At 45.0% G+C, this 11,891-nt stretch overlaps 1 protein-coding gene across 1 annotated transcript in view; it reads right to left on the reverse strand.

Annotated features, from left to right (window-relative positions):
* LOC135909138 (uncharacterized) overlaps nucleotides 1-11,538 on the reverse strand; it is a 73,900-nt gene extending 62,362 nt beyond the window's left edge. The window contains exon 1 of the mRNA XM_065440955.1: nucleotides 11,534-11,538. The gene's annotated coding sequence lies outside the window, so the exon portion shown is untranslated. The remainder of the gene's footprint in view (nucleotides 1-11,533) is intronic.
* Nucleotides 11,539-11,891: the final 353 nt, after the last annotated feature.

An 11,891-nucleotide genomic window follows, 5' to 3' on the forward strand; every position in this document is an offset into this window, starting at 1 on the left:
TGGTATTCCGGCCCTTCAGGTAGCTGCCGCAGGGGCAGGAAATTGAACGTCCGATTTCGCGCTGATCAATAGCATGCCTAAACAATACTGTTACACCATTGTACGCCATCGCCGATGGCCGTCCAGTCATCAAGCGCTCTATTACGAATCAATAACGTATCACTTATGACAGACCAATAAGGACTTCCAACCTACGTAGTTTGTTCCAGAAGCAACAGCGCGCTATTCAGCATTCTTATTCACAGCTTGAAAACCGCTAATTGTTGTGACGAGTTAACGAGAATGAAACAAATGCGTTGGTATAATATTACCCGTGTGCAGGAATAATCAGATTCTTATAATAAAGGACACGGAAGGGAAAGAGAAGGTGTATGGCAACTCAAGCAAATTACTCTTTCCGAATAATTGAGGTGTTCAGTGAGCGGGAAAGGTATAGCTTTGGATGGCAGAGAAAACCTCATGAAAATGTTCGAGTTTTTCCCGCTGGCATCACCTATCCCAGACATCTCAAAAGCATTCAGAGTGGAGTCACGGAAAGGAAACTCGATAATGGGCTAAAGTCAAGAATTACATAATTTGTTCTCGAGGCACCGCTAGAGGCTGTGCTGTTTCACTGTCATGGAGAGAGGACAAAGACACGAAATTACACCTCAGGTTTTCTGGTAAACTCAAAGTGCCGTGTTTTTTCAAACGTTTAGCGTTACTTTTTTAAAGGTCCAGAGCTAGAGTCGATTTAGAACCGACGGTGCAGCTTGGTGGCTACTACCAAAAACATTACCTCACGGCTGCAATATTAAGCCCTACGTGGCAGCATGGTCTCCGAGATCCGGCACGGAAGAAACGCTAAGCCTCCCAGCTAAGCGCGAGTTCCACGTCGACGAAACGAACATGTGCCTATGGCGGAAACAGCAGAATGAACTCTTCAACTGTGCTGTGAAGCTGATGCCTTTTACAGGACAGCAGAAAAGTCGACACCACGGTGGGGAAAATATCCTGTTTGGACGCGAAAGAAGCCGAACCGTCCGCTGCGTGGAATAGTGCGAGAATCCCGAAGGTGCCCTGTCTCGAAGCATACTGCAGACTGAAGGGTGCACAGTATAAAGAAATCGGCGTCAACGAGGTCAGTGATAGCAATTAAGGTGATGAGCGAACGTAGTACATGCATCAAAAAGCATAATAAAATGGAGTTTCTCTGTGCTTATATTTCTCTGTGCGGGCGTTCTTACTTCTTACAAGATATTTTTTACTTAACCTTCATTTACCTTTAGTTTATCCTTTCTACACATGAATCCAAATCGTGATTACTTCTATGCTAATCTTGGCTTCATATGGTTATGGCTAGGGAAAATTGGGCCTTTCAGTTGCCCTCTTACTCGTTCATTCCATGGCGAGGGTCTCACCTTCCGGGGTGGGCGTAGTACGTCTAGAACCGCGGCGACCTGTGCTCTACGCGGTTGTACGGGAATGGCGGCCACGCATCTTTACGCTACTTCCCAAATAACAATACGGGTCAGTTTTGGCACTTAACTTAGTGGACCAGTGAATGAGGGATCGAAAAGAACTGTGATTGTTACGCACATTCCTTTCTCTATTATTCTTCGAGAGCTAATTAAAAAAAATATTAGAAACCTTGATTTTACACTTCCGCTTGTTTACTTGTTCTTGGCAGTGTTCTTCTTGCGCTTCCTTCATGCCCGAGTCCACTTGATGTGGTTCCTTGTTTGTCAATTAAAGGAGAGGTGTATCTGACAGACGTACCTGTGAGACAGAGCTTATTTCATTTCTTTTTTGCGGGTTTACGCATCTTTGTGTGGAACGATGGTCATTATTCACAATTGTACTAGTAAAGGTACCGCCCCCTCATGTGCATAGAAAGGTATCCTTGGATTGGTGCCCCCCTCCCCCCCCCCCCAAACAATATAATCCTGGATAGGTGCCCGCTTGAAGTTGATGTACTACGTGACGCCGTCGGTAGAAACAATGTTCCTGATCCGCCCTTGTTGCCCTGAGTGGCGCTAGATAACCCACACTTAATTAGACATTGTACGCATTCTTAACTACCCGAGTAATTTGACGTGAGAACAGCTACTTGCGTAGCAAAACTGGTAGTGCAATGCACGCGTGAAGCGGAAGTTGTGCGCTCCGCTCCCACCGGGCGCAAGTTGTTTTGTTTGTCCACTCTCATAATCCTTTAGCTTATCACTGTAACTTCCTCTGTGCTTTCATTATAGCTCCATATGATTGCGACCTGGTTGTGACAAAAGTCAGGCCCGTTAGTTCCCATTCTCTCTCCCTCTCTCTCTGTTTCTATATATATATATATATATATATATATATATATATATATATATATATATATATATATATATATCCTAACATTTTGAGTTGTGGAGTGCGGCGTATATTTTAGCTAATACGCCAATCTCTGAAATTACATTTCAAATGATTGTGTTGACTAGTTACTACTAGCGCCACGGCTTCTCCACCAAGCTCGCTTCTTTGTGCGCCCTAGACTGAGTGCGTGTGTTTGCCGGGGTGCACTCGACGCCGATCGACGGCCCCTACCTGACATACACCCTTCTCTCGAAACGTTTATCAGTGCCCCCGGCGACTATTCCCGCAGCGCCAACTATGACGTGCTATCCGCAACCGACAAAGTCCCTTGCGGAAGCACCAGCTCGTGCAAGCAATTGGGCCACTGTTGCGCCATCTATGAGGGAGAGGTAGTGATAGCCGCCGGGTTTCGCACCTCGACAGCCAGGTGAAAGTGCGGCGCTGGCGTCCACGCGGGACTAAGGGGGACGGACGGGCAGCAGTGATGTTCCGCGCAGTAAATTTTTCCCTATTAGGGAAATTTTCGTCCCCAAATTGGGACGACGAGGAGGAAGGGAATCTTTGCGATAATACAGGGAATTTTCGTAATAGTGAAGCACATATTAGAATGATGCCTTTCAGCGAGCAATCACTTTGACAAACAACAGCACATCCTTTTCAGTGCACGGGCAAAACATGGACCCAGTGGGCTTCAAGTTCCAATAGCCTTCGTTATTGAACATCTGGTGTGCTCTTTCAGTACAAAACGTGAACTGCAATTTCTTGTAACAGTATTCGATAAGGTAACCGACACAGAATCGCTTCAAATGGGCTAGCCATCAGTGTTATTTTACGCTATAGAACTCTGTCTACGCGGACGTTATGTCGGGAACAAGCATTAGCAGGTGCCACATTCGAAACTGAGTTTTCGTACTGCTGTTCAGCGAAAACGCTGAATAAATTGCAGTGTTTTTGAATATATATATACACACACAGCCGCATATAAATTATCTAATCTGAGGTTTTACCTGCCAAATTCAGGATTTAGTTATTTTGACCACATGAGGATCCTTATTATGCCCCCAATGCACGGGACACGGAAATATATATATATATATATATATATGTGTATATATATATATATAAATATAAATATATATATATATATATATATATATATATATATATATATATATATATATATATATATATATATATATATGTATTGCTTTTCATCTCTGAGTTACAAAGTTGTAAACCTGATATTCTCCCTTTCTTAAAATCTTTCATATTTGCTAATTTTTAATAAAAAATTGACAACCTAAAGAAAAAAATTGGAGGAAGCTTAAGCTTCGCCTTCAAGAGTGGAACGCGACAGCGTTCCCATCGACCCGCCAAGGGGTGTAAGACAATGTGCTACGGCGCAGCGATCACTTACGAGGCGCCCCGCATCGGACGCGGTGAGCGTCGAGCAACGCAGTGTTCGGCGCGGCAACGAAATGGTGCGCCTGAGCAAATGGAACGAACCAAAGAACTCAGTGTCTCGGAGGAGGAAACGATCTACGCCAGCCGAACGTCGTCACCGGCACGGGCAGAGAGATAGATAGATAGTAATCTAAAGAAACGAACGGCGCTTGGGTCTGCAACCCATGTGGAGAACGGCGAAGCGTCGTCAGGGGAGAGGGAGTCGGGACCGCGGCGCGCCTGGCACCGGTCCGCGCACAGCCCCAATGCGCGCGTGGCGCGCCACCTATCGGGGCAGCGCCGTACATTGAGAGTAGGGAGTCTTCTGTGTTTGCCGCAAGATGGCTCTGCGTGTGCGGTAAGCACAGAAGAAATGTTGCGGAAACGTACTGCGCTACTCATGTAAATGCGACTTCTGTAAGTTACATGCCCATAATTACCGATATGCACCGCAGTATAACATTGTACGGCACGTTTCTAAGGCAACACCACATTCACTAGAAGCGCTTTTGTACTTCTTCCGAGCATCGAACTCGTGGCTGAGTGCTCTTGCTGAGTGAGCCTCAGCAAGAGCACTCAGCCACGAGTTCGATGCTCGAAATACACACGCAACTTGTTCAGAGCACTATGTGAACCCCCGGAATGGCTTCCTGTACTAGACCAACTGGCTTCTGTGAAGCCCTTTTAAACACCTTACACTGGCCGAGTTGTGGCTGGTGTTTTTAGAATATGTACATGTCGTGTAATTGACCTTTTTGTTTGCGTTTGTGAAAAGGCAATAAATAAAAAAAAAGCTCGTGGCTGAGTGGTAGCGTCTCTGTCTCACACTCCGGAGACCCTGGTTCGATTCCCACCCAGCCCATCTTCGAAGTTGCTTTTTATTTATGAAGCGCCTGCCATTATTTATCGCTCACGGCCAACACCGTGGACGCCGACGCCGACAACACCGGCTTTTCTGCGACACGAGTTCCTTAACGCTGTCGCATTAAAATCCGAAACCAACAGTCACTAGATCCCAAGTTTTCTTTTAAATTCAACAAACCTCGTCAAATTTGGTGCAGTGGTTGCACGTGCTATTTATGTAGGAGCACACGAGTTAAGCTTCTAAGAGGAAGCTTTAGCTCGGGCCCCACTCCGACGCGGCCTATTCAAATACATGTAAAACGCAAAAACGTTTTTATGAGATAACCCTTGGACCGATTTTCACGAAATGTGTTGCATTTGAAAGAGAAAGGTAAGTTCTAGTGACTGTAAGAAGCGGAATTTCGATTTAGGCCCTGGATATTGTTTAAAAAAATTTCGAAAGTTTGGAAGTTCGCAAAAAAATAATAACACGAAGTTTACAAATTTATAGCTCTGCATCAAGAACTGATATCGCGGTTCTGGAAACGTCATCCATTAGAGGATTCAAAGCGAACAAACTCAATTTGTCATTTTACATCTTACATGAATTTTTTACGTTGGATACAACGGTGCTGCAAAAGTTGTATTTCCCTATGATAAATGATTTTTCATGTTCATCTGTAACATATCAATTTTGTCCGCGTTAGATGTACTATTAGGTGCAATTCACAGAATTGTATTATCATTTTTAGTGGTTGAGCTACAGAGTTGTAAACATAATAGTTTCGTTTTTTTTAATTTTCGATTTTCGCCAATTTTTAATAAAAAGTTGACCACCTAACCCAAAAATTTGAAACCAACAGTCACTAGATTTTAAGTTTGTCTTTTAAATGCAACAAACCTCATCAAATTCGGTGCAGTGGTTGCCGCGAAAAACTAATTCTTCTTTTACGTGTATTTAAGTAGGAGCACTCGAGCTAAAGCTTCCTCTTAAGCCAGTTTTGTTGTGTGAGAATATATAGTCCAATTTAGTCTCTTATTTGTGCCATTCGATGGCTTTCACATAATAAAGAAATAAATGTGTAATGTGCAAAATAACTATAGTTACCCATCGTGAGAATGTCATTTATACTTAGCTACACGCGTTTTAGAAATAGTCGTAATTTGTTAATGCATGTGCACTGTTAATTATGGAATGAACTGAAGGGTGAACGTATAACAGTTAACAGCTCTACATAAACAGTCGTGAGCTTAGCACGCAACACAGCTGAACCTCAAAGAACAATAAAATGGCTGTTATGTGCATTTTCAACAAACCCACTTCAAATAGTGGAAAAAATGTTATGACACCTACATTTCTATTGCGGGTGAACAATTGGCGAGCCAGGTTTTCTTCTTGTAGCCTTGAATTATTCTGATGATAAACAATTTGTAGGCAAATGGGACACAACAAAAATAATCAGTGGTGCTAACACCCAACTAAAGGTTTATAAACGTCCATTCACGACTAATATAAGCCTTCGTGTTTTAAAAACTAATACAATTGACATCATTACTAGTCGTGCGTAGATGGAAGCTGCCGATCCAGCATATTGTTTCGTGCCGTGGGTCAGCACTGAAAGAACCACAAAAAGATCCCTGGTGGGGGCCAGAGACCTCCTCTCCTCCCAGCGACCTAGGTATGCTAGTATTTCCGACACACCTTTTGTTGCTCACGAAGTTTGTTCACTGAGATAATTGAGTGGGCTATGAGACCTGCACTAGAGAACAGATTAAACGGGGAGATCATTTCTGGTGGGGGCCAGTGCCTCCCTCTTCTCCAAACGACCTAGGCACGCCGGTACTTCAGACAAACCTCTTGTTGCTCAGAAAGTTTGCTCACTGTGATACATGAGTGGGCTATGAGACCTGCAATAGAATAAAGACTATACGGGGCGATCATTTTTGGTGGAGGCCAAGCCTCCCTCTCCTCCCATTGATCTAGGCATGCCAATATTTCTGACACACCTCTTGTTTCTCAGAAAGTTTGTTCACTGGTACACTTGAGTGGGCTATGGGACCTGTACTAGAGCACAGACTATACCGGACGATCATTTCTCGTGGGGGCCAGTGCCTCCCTCACCTCCCACTGACCTAGGCATGCCGGTGCTTCGGACACACCTCTTGTTGGCCCTAAACCTTGTTCATTGACATACTTGCGTGCGCTATGAGACCCGCACTAGAGTGATAACTATACGGGGAGATCTATTCTGGTGGGGGCCAGTGCCTCCCTCTTCTCCCACTGATCTAGGCGCGCCGGTAGTTCTGACACACCTTTTGTTGCTCAGAAAGTTTGCTCACTGAGATACTTGAGTGGGCTATGAGACGTGCACTAGAGTACATACTATACGGGGCGATCATTTTCGGTGGAGGCCAAGCCTCCCTCTCCTCCTATTGATCTAGGATCTAGGCATGCCGATACGGCTGACACCTATTGGTGCTCTGGAAGTTTGTGCACTAGTACACTTGAGTGGGCTATGAGATCTGCACTAGAGCACAGACTATATCGGACGATAATTTCTGGTGGGGGCCAGTGCCTCCCTCTCCTCCCACCTACCTAGGCATGCCAGTACTTCGGACATGCCTCTTATTGGTCATAAAGTTTGTTCACTGATATACTTGAGTGAGCGATAATATTTGCACTAGAGTGCTGACTATATGGGGAGATCAATTCTGGTGGGGGCCAGTGCCTCCCTCTTCTCCAAACGACCTAGCCGCGCCGGTACTTCTGGCAAACCTCTTGTTGCTCAGAAAGTTTGCTCACTGAGATACTTGAGTGGGCTATGAGACCTGCAATAGAATACAGACTCTACGGGGCAATCATTTTCGGTGGAGGCCAAGGCTCCCTCTCTTCACATTTACCTAGGCATGCCGATACTTCTGACACACCTATTGTTGCTGAGGAAGTTTGTTCACTGGTACACTTGAGTGGGCTATGAGATCTGCACTAGAGCACAGACTATATAGGACGATCATTTCTGGCGGGGTCCAGTGCCTCCCTCTCCTCCCACCGACCTAGGCATGCCAGTACTTCGGACATACCTCTTGTTGGTCATAAAGTTTGTTCACTGATCTACTTGAGTGGGTGGTGATACCTCAACTATAGTGTTGACTATACGGGGAGATCAATTCTGGTGGGAGCCAGAGCCTCCCTCTTCTCCCACCGATCTAGGCGGGCTGGTATTTCTGACTGACCTCTTGTTGCTCAGAAAGTTTGCTCACTGAGATACTTGAGTGGGCTATGAGACCTGCATTGAGTGCAGACTATACGGGGCAATCATTTTTGGTGGAGGCCAAGCTCCCCTTTCCTCCCATTGATCTAGGCATGCTGATATTTCTGACACACCTCTTGTTGCTCAGACAGTGTGTTCTCTGGTACACTTGAGTGGGCTATGAGTTCTGCATTAGAGCATAGACTATACCGGACGATCATTTCTGATGGGGGCCGGAGCCTGCCTCTTCTCCCACCGACCTAGGCATACCGGTACTTCTGACACACCTCTTGTTGCTCAGAAGTTTGTTCACTGAGGTACTTGAGTGGGATGAGACCTGCACTAGAGTACAGACTATACAGGGAGATCATTTCTGGTGAGGGCCAGAGGTTCCCTCTTGTCCCGCTGACCCAGGCATGCCGGTATTTCAGACACACCTCTTGTTGCTCAGAAACCTTGTTCCCTTGTACACTTGAGTGAGCTATGAGACCTGCACTTGAGTACAGAGTACACCGGATGATCATTTCTGGTGGGGGCCAGACCCTCCCTCTTCTCCCAGTGACCTAGGTATACCGGTACTTCTGACACATCTCTTGTTGCTAAGAAAGTTTTTGCACTGATATACTTGAGCGGGCTATATGAGACCTGCACTACAGTGCAGACTATAACGGACGATCATTTCTGGTGGGGGCCAGAGCCTCCCTCTCCTCCCATTTATCTAGGTATTTGGGTACTTATGGATCACCTCTTATTCCCCAGAAAATTTGCACACTGAGACACTTGAGTGGTTTATGAGATTCGCACTATAGTATTGACTATATGGGACGATAATTTCTAAGTTACCAGGAAGTTTTTGAAAATCGCCTGTTGTAGATAGCGTAACTCTTTTCTCTGAGCTGGATTATTCGAAGAGGCGAACCTTGCTAGTACAAAAAGCCGAAACACATATTCAACTAAATATTAGAAATTCACTAACTCCCGAAGATATACTTTACGAAACAGTGCAATTTACGAATTGTAACTTGAGATATTGCTAAGCGTACCCAGTTGAAATGAATCTCCAGGATGACAACAGTTTTGAGATCTTATTTACCAAAGTGTGAGATGGAATACATGCGCGTTCATGTAAATAAAGCGGACATCTGGGCTAGTTTGAGCGACAATTTAATGCGTTTACAGCGAGTTAAAAAAGTTGGAGAAAGTTAGAAAAACCTAAAGGACAGGTCCTACTGTCCTCTCGTCTTCGTTCTATCCTTACTTTATTTCTATTTCTTTAAAGTGCTGGAAATGCATGAAATTGTCGACATTCCAATTAGCCCAGCTGTCCTCTTTAAGCACTGCTCTTTCTAGTACATTGGGCCCTTTGTTGCTGTCTCGTCCGTTCACCAGCGTCCTACCTTTTCTTCGACTTTCTTCTCTTCATTTTTTCTATTTTTCAAAAGCGCTGGAAATGCACGAATTTGCATACATTCAAACTAGCCCAGCATACCCCTTAAAGTAATGCTCTTTCGAGTACACTGGGCCTTTTCTTGCTGACTCGTCCATTCACCAGTGTCCTACTGGTCCTTTTGTCTTTCTTGTCTTAATTTTTCCTAGTTTTGAAAACGCTGGAAATACCTAAAACATTGATTTTCAACCTGACCCTGCTGTCCTCCTTTAGTTCTGCTCTTTCTAGCGTATAGGGCCCTTTCTTGATGTCTCGTCCTTTCACCAGCGTCCCGCCTGTCTTTTCATGTTTCTTGATCTATTGATTTTTCGGATCAAAAGTACTGGAAACAGATGAAACGTTCCAGTTAATTTTGTACTTCAATGCATATAAGACCACTTTGTTAAAAACGTAAGTGAAAAAGCGCATTTTTTCGCCGACTTCGGTGCGCTTGTATCGTAACTGTTGACATTCAAAAAATTCAAGTGTATACGCCTTGTAAACTCACTGGCTACAATTCGTAAATTTCAATATGTGCCGTAAAAAGGTATTTACTGTTTTTTCGGTTAATTTGTTTAACATATGTATCCATTTGTTATCTAAGTGATGTCCGCCTCTCTGCATAGTTCTGGAGGACTAGAATTAGGTTATCTGCAACAGGCGATTCTTTAAAATGCCAGAAAGCTTAGCGATGATCACCCAGTAGACAAAGCTCGAAAGACCGCCGTAAACACCTGAGTCGCCCGCGTTCTTAACAGCTTTCGCCTCCCTGCCCCGGCCCTTCGCACAATTTTAACGCGACGGCGTTAAGGAGTTCGTGTCGCAGAAAAGCCGGTGTCGTCGGCGTCGGTGTCGGCGTCCGTGGCGTTGGCCGTGAGCGATAAATCCCAGAAGGCACTTCATAAATACAAAACATCTTGCAAGATGAGCTGGTGGGAATCGAACCAGGGTCTCGGGAGTGTGAGACGGAGACGCTACCACTCAGCCACGAGTTCGTTCCTTCAAAGCGGGACAAAATCACCTCTAGTGAATGTGGTGTAGCCTTAGAAACGTGCCGTAGAAAGTTACACTGCGGTGTATATCGGTAATTGTGACCATGTAACTTACAGAAGTCGCAGTTTCACGAGTAGCGAGGTACGTTTCCGCTAAACTTCTGCGCTCTGCGTACATGCATAGCCATCTTGCGGCAAACAAAGAAGACCCCCTCCTCACAATGTACGGCGCTGCCCCGACACGTGGCGCTCCACTCGCCCCATGCCCGCGGTCGCCTTCATGGCGCTTCGGGCCCGGCTATCTCTGCCGATCGCGACGTTTGGCTGGCGTAGCGCGTTTGAGTAGGTGGTGCGAACGGGGTGCGATAAAGCTATCGCGTTCCACTCTTGAAGGCGAAGCTTAAGCGTCCTCCAATTTTTTTGTTGCAAGATGGACAAATGGGCGAGATTGTAGTGTAACATGCTGTGTTGCAGCACGACGAGATGCATACGAAGACAGCAGCCGATCGTGGTCGCTGCTTTCTTATAAGGGCCCCGTCCTCGATGCCACCTGCTAAAAGTAATATATGCGTGGACGTTTCATATTGGTGTCTCAATTTTGTTTTCTGTGCGTGTTTGTTTTCTGTGCAATTTTGTTTTCTGGGCCAGTGTTCAGTTGAAATTCAAAACTACGAGGACTGCTACTGCCATATGGTATAAGGCACGGATCACATGCCCGAAGCGCATGTCCATATCAAATTTCTGGTCTACTGTTGAATTACGGGGAGGTTAGATCGCGAGTCTTATAAATGAGGGATGTTGCACCTGAAAAATTTATTTCGTTGCCTGAGTTCGTCCGCTATTGTGCGTCGTGTTTACGTTAGCTTAATCACAATCTCCTAAATGATACAAGCTTTTCCCGCCGGCCTGAAGAGGCCAAATGCCTGTGCGAAGAGCAAAGTAATGCTTTCAAGCGCTATGACTGCAGGCGTTATGCAATGCTTCAATGTGCAAATGTACTGGTGAGAATTACGTATTTTTTCGGGCTTGAAGTTTCGTCCGCAACCTTTTAGAGCTAGCTTGTAACATTTCTCAGGCTTTGAGATATTAAAAGTACCTTTTCGTATGTCGCTGATTTTTGCACAAAACTACAATAAATAAAAGCTCCGTTTTGCATTACCGCGTGTCATGCCGAAATAACACTGGAGTCGCGAAAACAGTAAAAGCGGTAGGTTTAGCTACGAAGGCAAAGTTAAGCAACTTACTCGTCGTCAGCTGTAAATATAACATTGTTCATTAAAAAATTGCTTATCTCATTGTAACAACTGTTGCACACATGCGATAGTCATGTTCAAGAAAACAGGGACGAAATTCACAAAGATTTTAGTTCGTAAGTGCTCTTTGCCCCTCGCCAGTCGCTTTCGCTAAAATGTACAGCATCGTGATTGGCTGAATGTTTTTGCTTACGAACAATTCTAGCGAAAGAGCTCTTTGTTAATACAGGTCCAAGTCTGCAGGGGCACACCTGTACGCTTTCGGTTACAGTGACATGCACGTGACCTACTGTCTAAAGGATCTCGAAAGCGCTAGGATGCCTCGATGTAGTATTGGGTTCTTGCTTTG

The sequence above is a fragment of the Dermacentor albipictus genome, chromosome 4, assembly GCF_038994185.2.
Source record: "Dermacentor albipictus isolate Rhodes 1998 colony chromosome 4, USDA_Dalb.pri_finalv2, whole genome shotgun sequence".
Classification (NCBI taxonomy): domain Eukaryota; kingdom Metazoa; phylum Arthropoda; class Arachnida; order Ixodida; family Ixodidae; genus Dermacentor; species Dermacentor albipictus.